This window comes from Parasteatoda tepidariorum, chromosome 11, assembly GCF_982258835.1.
Source record: "Parasteatoda tepidariorum strain Cologne lab strain chromosome 11, Ptep-v5.0, whole genome shotgun sequence".
Taxonomy (NCBI): domain Eukaryota; kingdom Metazoa; phylum Arthropoda; class Arachnida; order Araneae; family Theridiidae; genus Parasteatoda; species Parasteatoda tepidariorum.
In genome coordinates, this window is record NC_141765.1 from 40,782,223 (window position 1) to 40,800,414 (window position 18,192).

Genomic DNA, 18,192 nt, shown 5'->3' on the forward strand with positions numbered 1-18,192 from the left:
ATTTAAAGGTCAAATATACTGTAATGCAGGTGTTGGAAATGAATATTTAAATGCAACATCTACAACATCTATGGCTAAAAACTAATGAATGAAAGGATTAAAACATTTTTTTATAAATAACTAAAATCTCTAGTTTGAAACTTAGGGAGTTACTTTGAATTTAAATTTACTTAAATAAAATGACAAACCAACAGCCTGTACAATTAACACCGACATTTAAATATACTCAAACGCAACGCCATCTTTAAATTGCTTATGAAGATAAATTCACACTTTCAACTGAAAATCTCACATCTCTATTATTACTTTAATCATAAAGTTTGAGTTATAGTAATATTAAAACAAATTTCCTTTTCATTCCAGCTACATTGTTATAATTAAAAAAAATATTTCCACTTCACTCTGAAGTGACTAAAAAAGAAAAATTGCTACACATTCTTTATGGAGGATTTTAATCAAAAAAGCTAATTCCAGCAAGAAAAAAAAATTTCATAAAAACTTTTTTTAAATAAACCAGAATTTATAAGAGCTTTTATTCATAGAGCTATATATTATTAAATGAATATAAATTTAGAGTTAAATATTATACTTAGTTCCTATTTATTATAAAATTTTAATATTTTTCTGTTTTAGCCGTTATTGACAAGTAAAAATAAATATGAAAATAGATTTTAAAAAAATATTTAGAAATAAATTTAGAAAAATTTAAACTTTTACACAGTAAAGAATATGAAATATTCGAAAAAATTGTTTGAAATTAAGAAAATATTTAAATAATATTACTCCTAGAATGGAGCTATTCTAGACCGATAAAAATATAATTACCGTTATTAGAACAGAAAGTCAAATCTATTTTATCGTTTCACCAAATTAAAAATCTATTCAAAACGAGATGAAATGCAGATTAAAATATCTTCCATTGCAATAATTTATAAAATCTCAAATAATTTAATGCATGTAGACGAAGATAAATAATTCTTTTCTAACTCTGAAATGAAAATTCTCAGAAATCATTCGGCTGATATTAACTTCTGAGTAAATACAATCTCTATTCACTTTTCAAACTCGCTGAGTTAACACGAATTAAAGAATCATTAATGCTTAAAATGATTGTTAAGGACAGAATACTAATTTATAAAGTTATGATAAGTAAAGTTTAGTCTCCAGCAAATTAATTACGATTGAAAAAGGTAATTAGTGTGTTTTTAATAGTCGCAGAGATTAAAAAATTATGGTATTTAATGAATCAGTTAGCAGTAAAGTATTATTCATTCTAGAATATCTTATTTTGTTTATAAAATTTATAAAATACAAAGTAAATTCTGTTTTATTTTTTGTTTTTGCTAGATATGCTTTATTTCGTATATTTTTTACTTAATGTGTTCAATTTTTGTTTCGTATTTTTGGCTGTTCCCCAGACTAATGTATTGATATATTTTGCTTTGGCCGAATTAATACAATATTAGAAAGCACTCCTTTTCGCGGATATAATCGCATGAGAGCGTGACGAGATTATATATTTTCATTATTTTCTTTTCGAGCTTTTTAATATTTTTTAATTCTTAAATGGATTTTTTTTTAAATATTCTTAAAAATATTTTTTTAAAATAATTTTTCTTCATCTCTTTTCATTAATCTTTATTATATTATTTTCCATTTTTCTCTATATTTTTAACTTATATATAATTACATATATAAAGATATATGCATATATAAATATATTTATATATAAATATATTTATATATATATATATATATATATATATATATATATATATATATATATAAATATATATATATATATATATATATATATATATATATATATATATATATATATATATATATTTATATATATATATATATATATATATATATACATATATATATATATATATATATATATATATATATATATATATATATATATATATATATATATATATATATATATATATATATATATATATATATAAGTATGTATATACAAATATATATATATGTATAAGTATACAATGTTTTAATTTCGTTAAATACATCTATCCTATGCAAATCAACATTTTATGCATCTTAAAAATTTAATCGAGTCAGCTGAAGAAGAAAAAAGAGAGTTATAAAAGATTAAAATGTTTATAAGTCGAGTTGACAGCAATTTAACTTCTACAACTGCCCTGAAGGTAAAGTGCCCTACATTTCTTTAGACAAATTTCGTTCAATATTTCAGTGGATTAATTCTCCAACCAGCTCTAATTCGGCTCTAATAAAATACATTGCTAACGAAGTAATATCGATTCCAATAGCACTCCCCTCGTTTTAGTGATTGAATGGTTTTCTTAGACAAACCATTCCCTACGAGACGGGTTAAATGCTTTTCTTTCAAACTGAAGGAAAAGAATCCTGTTGCGATTTGACTTTTAATATAATAAATTAAAGTTATACACTCCAGTTTTTAAAACTTACTTATAAGGATCTCCCATTCAACAAAGTTCCGGATTTAACGAATGAAATGGATTTTTAATTGAATGTAGTGAATGTAAAAAAGTGCACACTTTAAGCAAGAAATTTTTCACTTTTTTTATTTTAACAGAAAATTGATTTTTAGAAAGCATGAAATAATATCATTAATAATGAAAAATAAAGCAGGAGAATAAAGTCACATGGTACAAAAAGCTTACTTTCAAGACATTGATGAGTACTAGTGTTGTGGACTGGGAAAAAAAGCATAGTCAAACATACCAGAATATGGTAAAATTTACTGCTTCTGGTTCTATGGGAACACCCAAAAAATTCTAAAGTTGTAGTTTTTACCGAAACGCTTTTTTTAATATAAGAATTTTGATAAAATTATATTTCGAATTCAATTTTTTTAAATTTGTGATAATGACATTTGGTAATTGTGGTAAGATTTGGTAATTTACTTATGATGTCTAAAAGTATGGCACAAAAATCATTTATTTAGTGAGTTCTACTTTTCAGCTTTGTCTTTTTATTAAATGTTGGTAATGAGAACGATAATATTGAAAATCAGAATTTTTGTAAGACGTTATCATATTAATTAAAAGAAAACAAATACATTGTTTAAATACCGTATAGTTAAATTTTATTTATCAGAATTAGGTTTTTTTAATCAGAAATTTTCAGCACCATACAGTATGGTAATTTTATCAGAATAATTCTCTTCGTGTAGAGTGATTACGAAAGTCTAAAACAATATCTATTGTTGAAAATACAGACCATTGAACTTTTAATGTATTAACATTTAAACAAAGGAAATAAAATAAAGCAAAGTTATGGAAGTAACATAATCAAAGTTCGATAAATATATTTTTGCTTCTTAATAAGAATTATTTGTCAGTATATGTCAGTATTGTCATGGAAGTTGTTTTCTGGGTTCAGATTTTTTGTACTAGCTTCAAATTTGAATTTAACGAGAATTTATCTGCTACCCGAAGTTCTTGTTAAATACTGATCTTACTTTTAGTTATACTTATGTTTATATTAATTAAAAGTTTTCATTTTATATTTACCATTTTTTTAAAAAAATGGGCTTATTAAATTTATTAAAGAATTATTGCAGAGAAAGCATACAAACTATTTAATTTTAATTCCACCTTATTGCCCCACATATGAGGAATCAATTAATATATTAGCCAAAACATTTTGTAAACATGTGTCTATGTGTAAAATATCTTGTTCATTAAATGTGAATATATGGAAAGTTCTTTACTTATATTCATAAAAATTGCCAGAATAAAATTATAGTTTTTGATTGTCTGTCCAATATCAATTCAACATTAATGCTTGTATGCCACTAGTTTTGGATCATCGAAATAACTAACTAGAGTTTAAATAACATTTATCTTTAGTTTTAAAATATAGTATACTTCTTACTTTATTTAATATTAATTTTTGATATTAAATATGATAAAAAGTAAAAATCAATATTACATCTCATTATAGTTTTATTAAACAATGGTGAACAGAATTAAAATACATAATTTTGTGTTTTCAAAACTAAGAAAGTCAAGAATGGCGATACAGTTTTGCTAAGTAGAAGAAAGAAATTTTATTAATGTGATTCGTGATTTCAAAAAATTTCAGTTTTATAAATTTTCATTTATTATACTAATTATTGTCACTTTTCTAAAATAACTAGCACACATTAGGTGTTTTCTAAAACACTTCTCCTTCCGCTATTCGCCCTATATCACTGAATTGAAAAATATACTGGAAATGCGTGATCTTAACTTTGAAATTCGGTACAGTTTAACAAGCGCCATGCATCAATGAACTTGTTGAATCAATTGCCAAATGAAGTGTATCGATTCTAACCCACAGCCTTCTGCTGAGAAATGGAGTGCGTTATGTTTTATAGCTATAGGTTATCATAATCTGTCTTCGAAAGACTAGGTTTTACTACTAAGCTCCGCTACAATTTGGCATTTGTTCCGTTTATAAGATTTAAACTATTGATTACCTTAAAGTTATTTGAGTAAAATTTATGCAAAAAGGGATAATAAAAATGACCATGGTAATAGGTTAATTATATTACTATAAACACGACGCCCTCACGGAGTCTTATGGCCATGGTGTTTTCGTTCATTTAGCTCTTAATACATATAAATGCAAAAATTAAACACAAAATTTAAGAGAAGTATGCAAAGTTTAGCGAATGTTTTATATTCAATTATGTACGAATAAAATCATTCACTTTTTCAAAACTTCTTTCAGTCATATCTACAGATTGAAATAAATTTTAGAGGTTTCTGATAAATAGACCAAGAATGAGAAATGATTTAAGTATAAAAATTTTTTGTATGAAGATAGTAACATGGGGCAGCTAAACGATTTGTGTGATAAACGCAAACGTTTTTTTTTCAACATTGAATACATTTAAGTATTTATAAACATGCTCATAAAATCCTTTTGCAAGTAAAAATAAATTATTATGGTAAGTGATCAATAACTGTCAAATATTTCAATAAAGTTTTTCTAACGAGTGCATATGAATAGAAATACATTCCAAAATATTGTAAAGAGTACGTAAAGCTCAGTTATTCATCATAAAAAAATACGAGTCAGCTTGGATACTGTTGTTATTCATCAAATTTCTGTGAAGAGAAGGCATGAATTCTCACAAATGAATCGATTCTCAACTCGAAGAAAGAAGACTAATAATGGATGTTACGATTCATCAACTTCAAAATTGTTTCTAGAAATACTTTTCGTGTGCATTATGAATCGTTATTCTTTGACTTTGAAGTTCAGTAAAAATTTCGCAATTACATTTTAGTTTGTTCTTTTTGTAGCATTATATTCTTAAACTGAGTTATTTTTATTGCATTAGCTTGAGAATAATAAATGACGTATAGTAATGTCTTATTTATATACTAAATATAACTATTTCTTAAGGTTTACTTATTTCTAGAGTTGTAAATAAATATTTAATTTTAATGGAAGGAACTAAGAATGTTTTATAATTGCGAAGCATCTCGTCAGGGAGCTTTTATTCTGAATGCAGCTCAAAATGCGTGTTTAAGAAAATTGACTCAGTTAAAAAAGTGTGTTTAAGAAAATGAACACAGCTAAAAATGAGTGTTTATGAAAAGTGACACTTCTCAAAATGCGTATTTAAAATAATGGATAAATCTCAACATGCATGTTTATAAAACGTTACCTCTCCAATGTGTCTAGTCACTCCCCGAAGTACAGGACTTCGTCCCGTTAGAATTTTGTGTCGTTTTAAAAAAATTAAGGATAAACAATTACGGAATTCCTTGTTCAGTTGTTAAATTTGGATTGATCACTGAGAAGGTGCTCTTTCTTAGTGTTCAGTCTCGTAAACACACATTTTGAGCCGCATCGATTTTCCCAAATACGTTTTTTGAGTTGTGTCCATTTCTCTTAATACGCATTTTGAGCTGTGTTTATATCTTAAACACGCATTCTGAGTTGTGTCCATTTTCTTAGACACGCCCTTTGAGCTGTATTTAATAAATGTGTCCATTTTTTAAATACACTTTTTGAGCTGTTTTTAAAGCAAAATGTTCACCGATAATATGCTCTTTTTCAAGACCATTTTCCCTAATCGATGTGAAAATGTAATGACTAGAATGTAAATAAGCAAAATTTATTTCAACGTGAAATGGGAATGCCAAAAATTCCTGCATTTTACTATTTCTAGTTGCGTAATACCTAGAGGAACACCTCAATATCTTAAAGTTAACAACTTCCATCAAAAATTGATAAATAAAAAGCAAATAAATGTTTAATGAATTATCATTTGTACAAATATTGTTATAGAATGTTAAATTTATTAAGCATTTTTGTATTAAATTTTAGAGAAAATATTTTAGCGTTTTTCTATTGCTTGATTTAAAATGTTCATTTAAAACAAAATCGTCTACTACACTGTTTCAAATTTCTTGGGGAAATGCTTAAATAACAATTTATTGAGTTGCCATTTTATCATCTTCAAACAAAACAGTCAAATAGCCATAAATATGATGGTAATCTAACTGTTAACAGAAATAAAAACCGTTTATTAACTGCTTTCACCTAATACGGTTAAACAAACAGAGTTTTATCTCTCCAACTAGGCCCAACCAATGTTGCCACTAAGTTCCTTGCAACTGGGTACATATCATAGCCGAGAAGGCTAATCTGTCAATCTCCTGAGTGACAGAACGGAAGTTCGAATCCCAGCGTTGACATTACAATATTTCCTCCATTCCATTCAACACATTAAGAATTTCCAAGGTCCTGAACTCCCCAATTTATGACCATAACCTATTGGAATGTGATACTCTCTGCCACTCACAGATGGCAACATCATTAATCTTGTTAATACAAAAAAGGTATTCCCCCAGACTCCTCCAGAAAAGGTATATTCTTATATTTCCCATCTATTACGAATTGTGAAACAACTAGATAAACTAATGAAACCACATTCCCCGGTTCATATGATAAAATATAACCTAATTTCGATGTCTATAACCAAACAAAAAGCCTACCTCTAAAGTCTAGTTAAATTTCGTTTCTACCGTTTTCAAACCATGCTAGTTGTAAATGGTTAAAAAAACGAATATTTTTGTATTCATGTTTCTTTTTAACCATATTACTTGCAAACGATTTCAAAACCGTAAAGGTAAAAAATTATCTTTACCGTAAATGTTACTATAAATTGGATGGACAGACTGCTGTTGGGTACTTTATCGTAATTTTAGAATGAAAATTCTAACAATGTAGGGCACGTTACCTTGTAAGCAATAAATAATTCGACATAAATGTAATTTCAATCTTCCCTACAGTGAATACATTTAAGCTTAAAATGTAGCAATTATATTCATCTCATATTTAATTAGTTTGAAGAAGTACGCTATGAATATATGCTATGAATAATATAACAATTTGTTTGAAGACTTATTAGTTTAAGCAACTGCAGGGATTCAAAAGGATAAAATTATCACCTTAACCTAACACGAGCAAACATTTGCTGGATATCTTCATTTATCATTAATATTTAAAAGTAGTTTTCAAAGTTTACTTAATTAACTGCTGAATTGAAATTCGTTAAAGTTAATAGAAGAATTTGCTTCTGTCCTCATCCTTTGAAAAATAATTTAATATTCTATGAAAGAGATGATTGTTAAAGCAAAATAAAAAAATTGCAATGGTTTTGTAAGGTATATTTTTTTTACAAAATGAGTATATGCTGCAAATATTTAGTCTCTTGTTTTCGTTTTAGTTTTGTGGTTTATTTCAAGAAGTTATATATAAAGTTGATCTTTTTCTAATTAAGTTAGGTCGCTTTATTATAGTTTCTGGGAATATGTAAAGAAATAAATCTTATTGAATATATAAATAAACGTTGAAATCTTTTGTTTTGAAGAACATTAAAAAAAATTTTATTAGCTAAGTTATAACATTTTTGTAAGCATTTGCTTGAAATTAGGCCATTTTAAATTTTGGTTATCACGATAAATGTACACTCAAATAAAATTTTATCAATAAGTTTCCTCTTAATTTTTTTTCCGTTTTCTTGATTACATATAAATGATGTTACAGAGCTTTTACAAACTAATTACATTATTTATTAAGGTTAATGTATTAAAAAATATGCATTCATAAGATTTAATTATTTCAAAATATATTAAAACTTGATTTCAAATTTAGCACAACTTTTTACCAAAAACGTATCTTGACACTTTCAGAAAAACAGGTTTGAACTTGAAACATATTATCAATAACTTAAACTGATACACGGTGCAAATTTGCTTTTAAATTGAATTATTACTCTCTCAAGTTAAATCGTGGTATTGTGTCACCAAAGAAGTACTATGATATGGTTCACCTTAATTCATTTTAAGATAGTAGGGAGATAATTCGAATTTCTGCAATTCGATAAATTTGATCTTTTGCAATTCGATTCATTGTGCTACTTTTTGCAATAAGATTTGGACGAAATTCGATTAATCACGATTTGAAATCTTTTGCTGTGTACCTATTTCTTGTAACATCTTGAATTTAAAATCATTAATTATTCATAAAATTAAAAAGTAAATGAATGCTAATAGCATTAAAGGTAGAGCCATTTTTGGCTTTGACAAAACGGGCCGTGGTTCGATCACGGAAAGTGATAAGCAAATATCGTTTTCGCAACTTTCATTCTTGCTTAACACGCACTCTTTTGCTGTTTCACCTACGACAGAATTAAAGGCAGCAGTCTGTTTATCCAATTAGCAGTAAAGTTCACGGTAAAGAAAATTTTTTAACATAATTTTAGCATGGCTAAACAACCATGAATACAGAACTATATACAGAATTTTAACTACAATACTTTAACAAACTATAACACTTTAAAAACAAAACTTACAACTAGCATGATTTTAAAACTGCAAAAAAGAAATTTAACTGGGCATTGGAGCTATGTTTTTCGTTAGGTAATGGACATTGGAGTTAGGTTATGGTTGAGTTGTGTTTTGGCAAATGAACCGTGGAATGTGGTTTAATTAGTTTATCTTGTGGATTCACCTATCGTAAGTGATGGAAAATACTAGACTTTTTTGTGTTTTGCAGTTTTATGGTGTAGTTGTGAAAGAGAATATCGTATTCGAATAATTCAGGGTCACAAATTCTGAAGTGCTGGACTCTGGAAACTTTTCACGTGTCGAAGGTAATTGATAGGACTCGAACCTCCGTTCACTCGGTTATGAGAGTAACAGTTAACCCCTTTCGGCTATAACATGCACCAAGCTTTACAGAACTAAGTGGCTTTATTAGGATAGCCTAGTTGGATTGAATAAATTCTGGTTGCTTAACTGCATTAGGCGAAAGCAGTAAATAAACGGTTTTTCGCGAAGTTGATAGTTTGAATACCATCTTATTTATGTTATTTGACTGTTTTGTTTGAATATGATAAAATAATAATCAAATAAATTGTTATTTGACCATTGTTTTCGAGAAATCTCAACCAGTTTAAGGTATTATGATAAAATTACCAATTTTTATCAAATATTGTCCCAGATTATAATACTATATCATATTGTTAATATTACCAAAATCATTACCAAAGCACTTCCGTAAATATTACCGAGCTTTTTGGTGTTCCCATAGAACACGAAACAATAAATTTTACCATATTTTGGTAGTTTTGACCATTTTTTTCTCAGTGTGAAAATTACTTTATACTTTAGAAACATTTTTCTCTTCTAAAAATGAATTATTGAAATTGTTTAAATATTCGGAAGACTTAAAACCTAATATGTGCACTTAGGTGAAGTCATAAAGTGTAGTAAAGGAATGCAATCATCGGAGATGTAAGTGTAAAATTATTATTTAAGAAACACATTTCTGCACAAAGATGAGAAATACCGAATTGGGCGAAAAAAATAGTGAACATTTTAAAAGCATGACAGTCGACACTTATAGAAAAGTTTTTAGTTTTCTTTTCAAAAATACTGAGAGATGAGTGGGATGACAGCACAAAAGCATTTCATAAAATGGCAGAAAAAAATAGGAAGGATTTCAGGAAACTTAAAGAATTTGACATTCAGAAAAATTCGTTTTCATTTTGGAATAACTGGAAAAAAAGCGAAAGTGTACTGAGATATAGGAAACATTTTTGTGCTGCTAGATATGAGTAATTTTGCAGTTAACTGAACACTGTTAGAAATTTCTCGGAAGAAAAATGGTTAAATAACAACTCAATTAATTGTTATTTTACCATATTCAAACAGAACAGTCACATAACCATAAATAAGGTGGTATTCAAACTGCTAACTGGGAGAAAACTGCTTTACCCGTATACGGTTAAAGAACCAGAGTTTCATCACTCCAACTTGTCCCCACCTAATGCTGTAATTTGGTTCCTTGCTGTTGGGTACATATTATAGTCGAGAGGGCTAATCTGTCAATCGTATGACTGACAGAACGGGGGTTCGAATCCCAGAGATGGCACCGCAATATTTCCTTCATTCCCTTAAGCGCATGAAAAGTTTCCTGTGTCCTGTACTCCTTAATTTGTGACCATGAAATATTAGAAATCATGAAATCGTACTACAGCCGATTTCTGGAAAAGTATTGTAAAAAGAACGCCCTACCGCTTATATCATGAAGATTTTTCCCTTAGAGATCATTCCTGACGAATTTAGTCGCTGTGTACTTGTGTTAAGTTTTTATTTAAATTTATCTGTTAATTTTTTGAATATCCTTTGTTCAAAAATTACATTGCAGTAGAACTTCAGTAATCTATAGATCATTTAATACATCATATAATTGTTAAACAATTTATACTGTTATGTTCTACACATTTATTTGCTTGCTAGCTATTGTTATAGGGTTGGAATAACACTTTGTACTTAACGTATTGTTTAAATCATACCTCATCTGCATTCCTAACTCGTAACTGTACGATTAAAGAGCAACGTATCAATTTCAACTATTAAACAATTCGAGTTTCAAAGCATTTGAGCTGTACTTCCCCCGAACTGTCAAAAAGTGGCTAAGAACTATTGTCGAAGTAACTTTCACCCATTACTAAATTTCTCATCATGGGAGTGATGCTTTTATAAGACTGCAATGAGCACAATTTTGAAGGGATTTAACTATTTTGGTGCGTCAATCTTTAATTAAACTGACTTTTAGACAACAGAAAAAAATATTAATTTTTACGCGAATCAATTGGAAATTCCCAAAATTACTTCAAATTTAATGAGATTTAATAAATATCCTTATGATGAGATTTATTTTTCTAATTCCATGAATGGAAAAAGTGATTTAAAAACATCTAAGTGATGAGCCATCTGGTTAGTCAAAAAATTATCTAGTAATTATTAGCTTGCAATGCATTAAGGTTTTAACCAAAAAAATTTCCTAATTTCTAATCTTTAAAAGAAGAAAATTTGTTAAAGATTCCAAAAAATGCAGTCTTAGAAAGCAACACTTATAAAAGTCAGAATTGTACTTTGTAGCATTATGATCCCTTATCATTTTACAGGTTATCAATACTGTTACTGTGCTTGTAACAGTTCGTAAAAAATTATTATCGCAATTCTTATAATATCTTGGCGTATGAACCCAATGGCCTGGGTCGCCGTAATTATATTCCACTTATTATGTAATTAAACAATTATTTTAGATTACACATGGTCTTCTTATTCACTTTGCCTTCTTATTCACCATTACATTTGAGGGTGGTACGATTTGGGGGGCGGGGGGCAGGTGGTATGGATTAGGCAACCGGTTTCCTAAATCGTACTTCTTTCAAACCTTTGGCTCAGGGGATAGAGCGCTCGTCTTCCAATGAGGCGAACCGGGCTCGAATCCCAGTCGATACGAATTCCGCATCCGGCTTGCACCGACCACAGTTCTGACGTGAAATATCCTCAGTGGTAGACGGATCATGGGTTAGTGCCCCCTGGCCGTCACGCTAACCGTGGGTGATTCTCGTGGTCTTTCTCTCCATGTAACGCAAATGCGGGTTAGCTCCATCAAAAAGTCCTCCCCGAGGGCAAATTTTGCTTAACCAAATAAATGTTAAGTTTAACCAAATAAATTATTTCTATGCCATGCTCTGAGGTATCATGACAAAATTGCCAACTATTACCACATTTACTGAATTTTATCACTGATTATAAATTCATATTTTATTGTTAACTTTACTGAAATTATTACTAAAGCATTTCGGTAAAAATTACCGAGCGTTTTGGTGTTCCCATGGAGCCAGAAACTCGGTTAAATTTATCCTATTCCGTTCATTTTGAACATAATTTTTTCTCAGTATACATATAACCAGTTTAAAAGAATAAAGCTTTCTAATTTGACAAACCATTGAATCATAAAGAGAACTTATAGGAATATATGTGGATGAGATTTAATGATCAATATTCTGTTGTGTAATGATATAGCAATCTATAAGTAATGATTTAATCAGCTCACAGCAATCATTGAAATAGGATGAGTTCTCAATTCATATGTTTCAATTATGTTTAGGTGGCATTTTATGAGTTTTGAAAGTCATTTATTATTCAAAAAGTCATGTTCCATGCTAATTAATGTCTCTTGATCTCTATTTTCTAGCTCTGCTTGTGTGGGATCTGGTTTAACCATTACAAATTATTCCAAAAAATCAAATCAGTTTTACTTGACGTAATATATGAAATTTTGCATGTTAATAATGGAAAATGAAATAAAGTCATTTCTACTTTTGGTTTGGTTTCTCTTAGAAAAAATATGTATAAAAAAGGACTAAGGGGATAACGACTCACAAGGATAGTTTGTTTCATTATTCGATAGAAACAATTGATTTGAGATTTTTCTATGTATCAGAGTTAGTTCGTTTGTAAAGTTCACAATTAGTTTGGTAATGTGGCTATGTTGAGCAAACATTGAGCTTAGATAAATATTTTAAAATGAAGTGTAATTCCTAAAAAAATATTATAATTCATTTTCCCCTAATTTTATTATTTCGGGATTGCTAAAGTGTGTAAATATCAAACAAACTAAATCTTGAAGCTCTTTGAACGCATTATATTTAAAATTATCTGTAAACGCATTATTTGCACTTAAGTTAACATAGTACAAAAGTTGAAAAACCATTTCCTTTTCAGAATATATTTTCATCTATCACATATACCTTGTAATAGAATTGTAAATATCCTGAAATCAAGAACGTTTGTTTTAAATAATTTTTATGAAGTATCAATGAAAGAGCAGATAAACTTGACTTGTTAAACTGTGATTGGAAATTTTTGAAATGGAATCCGGATAAATTAGCCACATTCACATGATTGTATTTATAATTAACTTAATAACTATTTAGATTTATTGGAGTTAATTACTAAATAATTTAACTAATTTTTTACATACATTCAATAGATAAAGACTTCGAATGGCTTAAATAAGATTCGATCAATTAATTATATTTTAATTGATTAAGTTGAGCATTTAAGATATACTACTAAATTAGTGTCAACTATGAATTTAGTGAATAATTCGAAAACAGACACACTTTTTCTCCATAGACACCCACGGTCAGCCCGACAGCAAGGGAATTTGAACCTTTTACAAGATGATATTTTATGCCGGCACTGTGATTAGTGCGAGCCGGGGGCGGAATTCGTATCGACCAGTCAACCTTAGGATTCGAGTCTGGGTCACCTTACTTTGAGGCGAGCACTCTATCCTCTGAGTCATCGTAACTCGACTCTCTTTATAGTATTGGAGAATATCTGGAAGCTCAAACCACCCATAAGCCTTATAAGATAAATAAATTATATTATTAATTACATTATATTTCCTCTTAAATTATAAAATTATTAAATTATTATATTTCCTCTGCTAAATTAAATTATATTTCCGCTGCTGAAGGAAATATAATACTGTGCTTTTTCAATCCGACGCGAAATACCCTTACCCATGCTTTCCATCATTTAAAGAGTTTTTCTTACACATTCCGTCATGAACCAAAATATTACCTACAATTAAATTTTGTTTTTAGTATTTTCGATTGTTAGTAAAATTTTAATTAGTTGTATAATTTTAATGTCTTTTTCTTTATACGTACTAGCACAATATCATTTTTGGCGTAATCTACCCCTGTTTAAAATTTTAAAATATTGATTGGAAAAATTCTGACTAAATATTCTGCAAGAGAATTTTTTTTACACAAGTTAATGCATCCTTAAAATAATAACATTGTTTCAAAAATGTGATAAAATTTTTTACACAAGTTAATGTATCCTTAAAATAATAATATTGTTTCATAAATGTGATTAATTGAAAAACGTTTCACTATTCCCTAGAGATCATTACTGAAGAGGTAAAACTATTTTTAAGAACGTTTTCTCAGATGACAAGAAAAAGGAATCAAAGATAAGAAAGTCGATAAATTTCACAATCAATAACGTCCTTAGGGGAACTGAGTTAGGACTTATTGCTTACTTTTTAAGGATAGAAACTGGAGAGCAAGTTTCAGTTATCCATAAATGCCTTGAACTTATATTTCGGATAAAAATACTCCATAAGTCTTTCTTCAAAGAAATTAAATAAGTATACCAACTTTATTAAATAAAAGTGGATGATGTTAAAAGCACAAAGGATTTTAATGGAGACCATTAAAATATTTCGATAAAATTTTATAGGAATTACGGAGAATTGCGCAACATATTCAGAGTACCAAAGGGAGAATTTCGATTAAGAACAAACAAATATGGAAATATATTACTTTATACTAATTTTTACACAATTTATATCATTTCATAAGCAATAAAAAAATTAATGCAATTGTTTTGGGCACAGTTCCATGTATTTAATAACATTAAAATCTAAACCTTTATGTTTCAGGTTATGCAATATAATATTTTCCCTATTACATTATACTATTAAAATGGTTCAAAAAATTTGTTTCTTTGAACAACAGAAAGGAAACGATTTGGACAATAACAAAAACATTTAATTTACTAATTTTTATTCTTCACTGATAAATAAAATTGAATAAGAAAGAAATTTTTCAAGCAATTTTAACTACTTTCTAAATCTAATTTTTTTTAAATATTTTTTTATTGTTTTAAGGTTTACGCAAACCATGAAAAATAGAAATAAAATTATAAAGAAAAGAAACATTCATTTTAGAAGAAGAAAAATGTCTTCAAACTACTTTATGCAGTAAAACTTCTAAAAATATGACTTGAATAAGGCAAAACATCTGAAATCAGGCCTTTTCCCCAGCAAATGTTTTATGCACGAATCAAGGAAAATTTTACTGATCTTTAATGGTCTTTTCTGCGTCTTAGAATACTTATGGTACCCAGCATTAAATTCATGACTACAGTAACAGCACTCCTAAACATAAAGAACGGTGTGAAATTACGTGAAGTTCAGCCTCATTAATATTAAAATTGCATGGTTCTGAAGAGAAAATCTAGTCAAAATAAATATATTTTATAACTTTCATTAGTAGTTTTCTTTGCCACACTGAAAAACGCTTCCTTTATTCATTAAATAAAGGTTTTGAATCGGGTACAAAAACTGCTTTTTCAAGGTGGTTTTGCAATATTTAATTCACTGAAAAAAATAGTTGCTCAAATTTCATGAAACTTTCTTTGTTTTTGACGAAACCGTTTCCTGGTATATGCTTCGAGCAAAAATTTCCTCTAAGTGACGAAGCTATCGTCACTTCTGCGAGGAAATGAATTTCGACAAAATTAAAAAAATATATTTAGTCATTCTACGTTTTTTTCAACAAAACAAACAGTGCTCTGTAGCCTCTAATGTATCAAATTTTTCTAAGAATCACTTCATCGTGTGCACAATATAGGTGGATCAATGTCATCCAAACAACACGAGATGAAACACAGATAAAAATTACACACAAGCCTGAAACGGCATGCGAGTCCAGGATGTACCTGGTACGAGGCCAACTCCTTGACCACGACCATATGTATGGTCGACTTGTTTTGTCACTTTATTTTCGATCGTGTAGTCTTCATCAGGACCTATTAATGATAGATGTGATAAGAGGATTAGGTCGAACCTAAAGGCCGAGAAAATCATAAAATAAAAAAATATTGTTTTCGCTTTATTATGTCCCATCGCCTCTCATTGCTTGGACGCATACAGAAGAAAGAAAAAATTATAGCTTGAAAATTATCATCAACTGGACACCTGTGGGAACCAGGCCTAAGGATGCCAAGGAAAAGGTGGAAGGAAGACGTTATTGACAACTTGGAAATAATGAAGATCCGTATGTGGAGACAGAAGTCAAAACAGATTGCTGCATAGAACAGAATTATGAAACAAGTCAAAGACCACAAAGGACTGTAGAGACACAGAAGAAGAAGAAGTCTTCATTCTAGTTTCGTTATTCCAGTTCACAATCTTCCACAAAGCGCTGCGATGAGGTTCCTAGTTGTGGAAATATTTTCGTCACATATTTGTGAGCTCGCGTGCTGTCAGAAATAACGTGATTTCTCGACGAAATAATTCTCAAAATTAACGAAATACAGCTCAAAGTTTGTTGAATCGTCAAAAACGAAAACCGCTCCAAAAACGTTCCTCTAGGTATTTATTTAGGAGTTTAAATTTTCGCAAATAATTATAATTATTTTTTTACCGGAACTGAAGGAAAATAAAGTCAAAAAATATCTTAAGGGAATAAAAGTGATGCATAATTTTATTATTATTAAAAACAAAGTTTAAATTAAGAAAAGCCGAGTTACGAAATCTTTTATTACATTTTTCGTCAAAAGTTCCGCAACAAGTTCATAAGCTCCAGACTGCAACGATTTTTAAAACATAGTCATAATTAATATTGAGTGAAGATTCAAGCTTGATGCCTCTAAAGTCAGGGATGTAAAAATATTGTAAATTTAAAGGAAATAATTAAAGAATTGGGTGATACCAGAAGAGGCAACAACATGAAATGAAAGGAATTCTCTTGTCATTTTAATAAAGAATATTGAAGACGGTATCCATTCAGGAGAAATTAACTTCACTTGAACGGATTGTTTAGTCAGAAGATAATCATAGTGAATCGGGTGTTCTTAAGCTACCGCTCTTTGTCTTTTGTGTGGTATTATTTTAGCTTCTCTACAAAGTGAATTAAATGTAAGATGTTAGTGATAATTTGAGCTTGAAATAATCCTTTATTGTCAGTTTAGATTTCGAAGCTTAATTGAAACTATCTAGCAGCACGTATCTATATAGCGAATTGGAAGTTAAAGTATCGCTCAATGTGTAGTACAGTTATTAAAGGCCCTTCCGCAGTGCAAGTTAAATGTAAGATGTTTGAGGTAATTTGTGTACAAATGTTTAAGTGATATAACCGATTTAACCGTTTGAGTGTGGCGATACGCAATCACACTGTTAAAAATTCGGAATCAAATTAAGGTATAAAGTACCGGTAGTTTGAGTACATCATCCGTAAAATCCTTTTTTCCGCAAAATTAATTTTTATCGTAAAATATACTTTTAATTTTAACCCAGATAGTTATTACTTCAGACTTATTCATTGGTTTTACGGAACTTGTTTCTGCTAAATTTACAGAACATCAGATTTTTTTTCCGTGACATATTTCGGTTAATGAATTTTACGGTAAAAAATACCGGCATCCTGAGTGCCGGTATGTATTTTTTACAGTAATTTTTTCTTTGCAGTGCAGATTTTTTTTAGAATTTTTTCACAGTGGTTATTCAGAATTTTTTTTTACAGTGCGCGTTTTTCTTGCGCTTAGGCAAAAATGCGTCGACCTCATTGCTGCTTACTTTTATATTATTTTGCTTCCTATTCTTTGTAAAATATTCCTTTCTAGGTAATAATAAATTATTGCTTAATAGTTAGAGTTAATTACAAGTATTTCTGTCATTGCAAAAAATAAAAAACATTTTTAAACATTAAAAAGAGCATTTTTTTCCTTTTAGCATACAAGAAAGTTATTCAGCATTATCGTATACTAATTAAATCCAACAAATTTTACTGTGTTTTTCAATGATTTGTATATATCAGATAAAAATTCAAGTGTTAACAAAAATTATCAAGAAAAATAAACTTCTTTAATAAATATTTCCATCAATGCAAGTTTTAAAGACTAATAACAGACCTCTAGAGAAGAATAATCCCTTTCTGCGAACGTTTGGCATTCAGAGGCTGTGAAATACATTTTCTATTAAGTACGTGTCATAGTAAGCAAGAGG

General features: G+C 28.8%; 1 protein-coding gene across 4 annotated transcripts in view; it reads right to left on the reverse strand.

Moving 5' to 3' along the window:
• The window catches only part of LOC107453345 (solute carrier family 4 member 11), a 351,566-nt gene that overhangs the window by 104,975 nt on the left and 228,399 nt on the right, over positions 1–18,192 (reverse strand). The gene's annotated exons all lie outside the window — the stretch shown is intronic.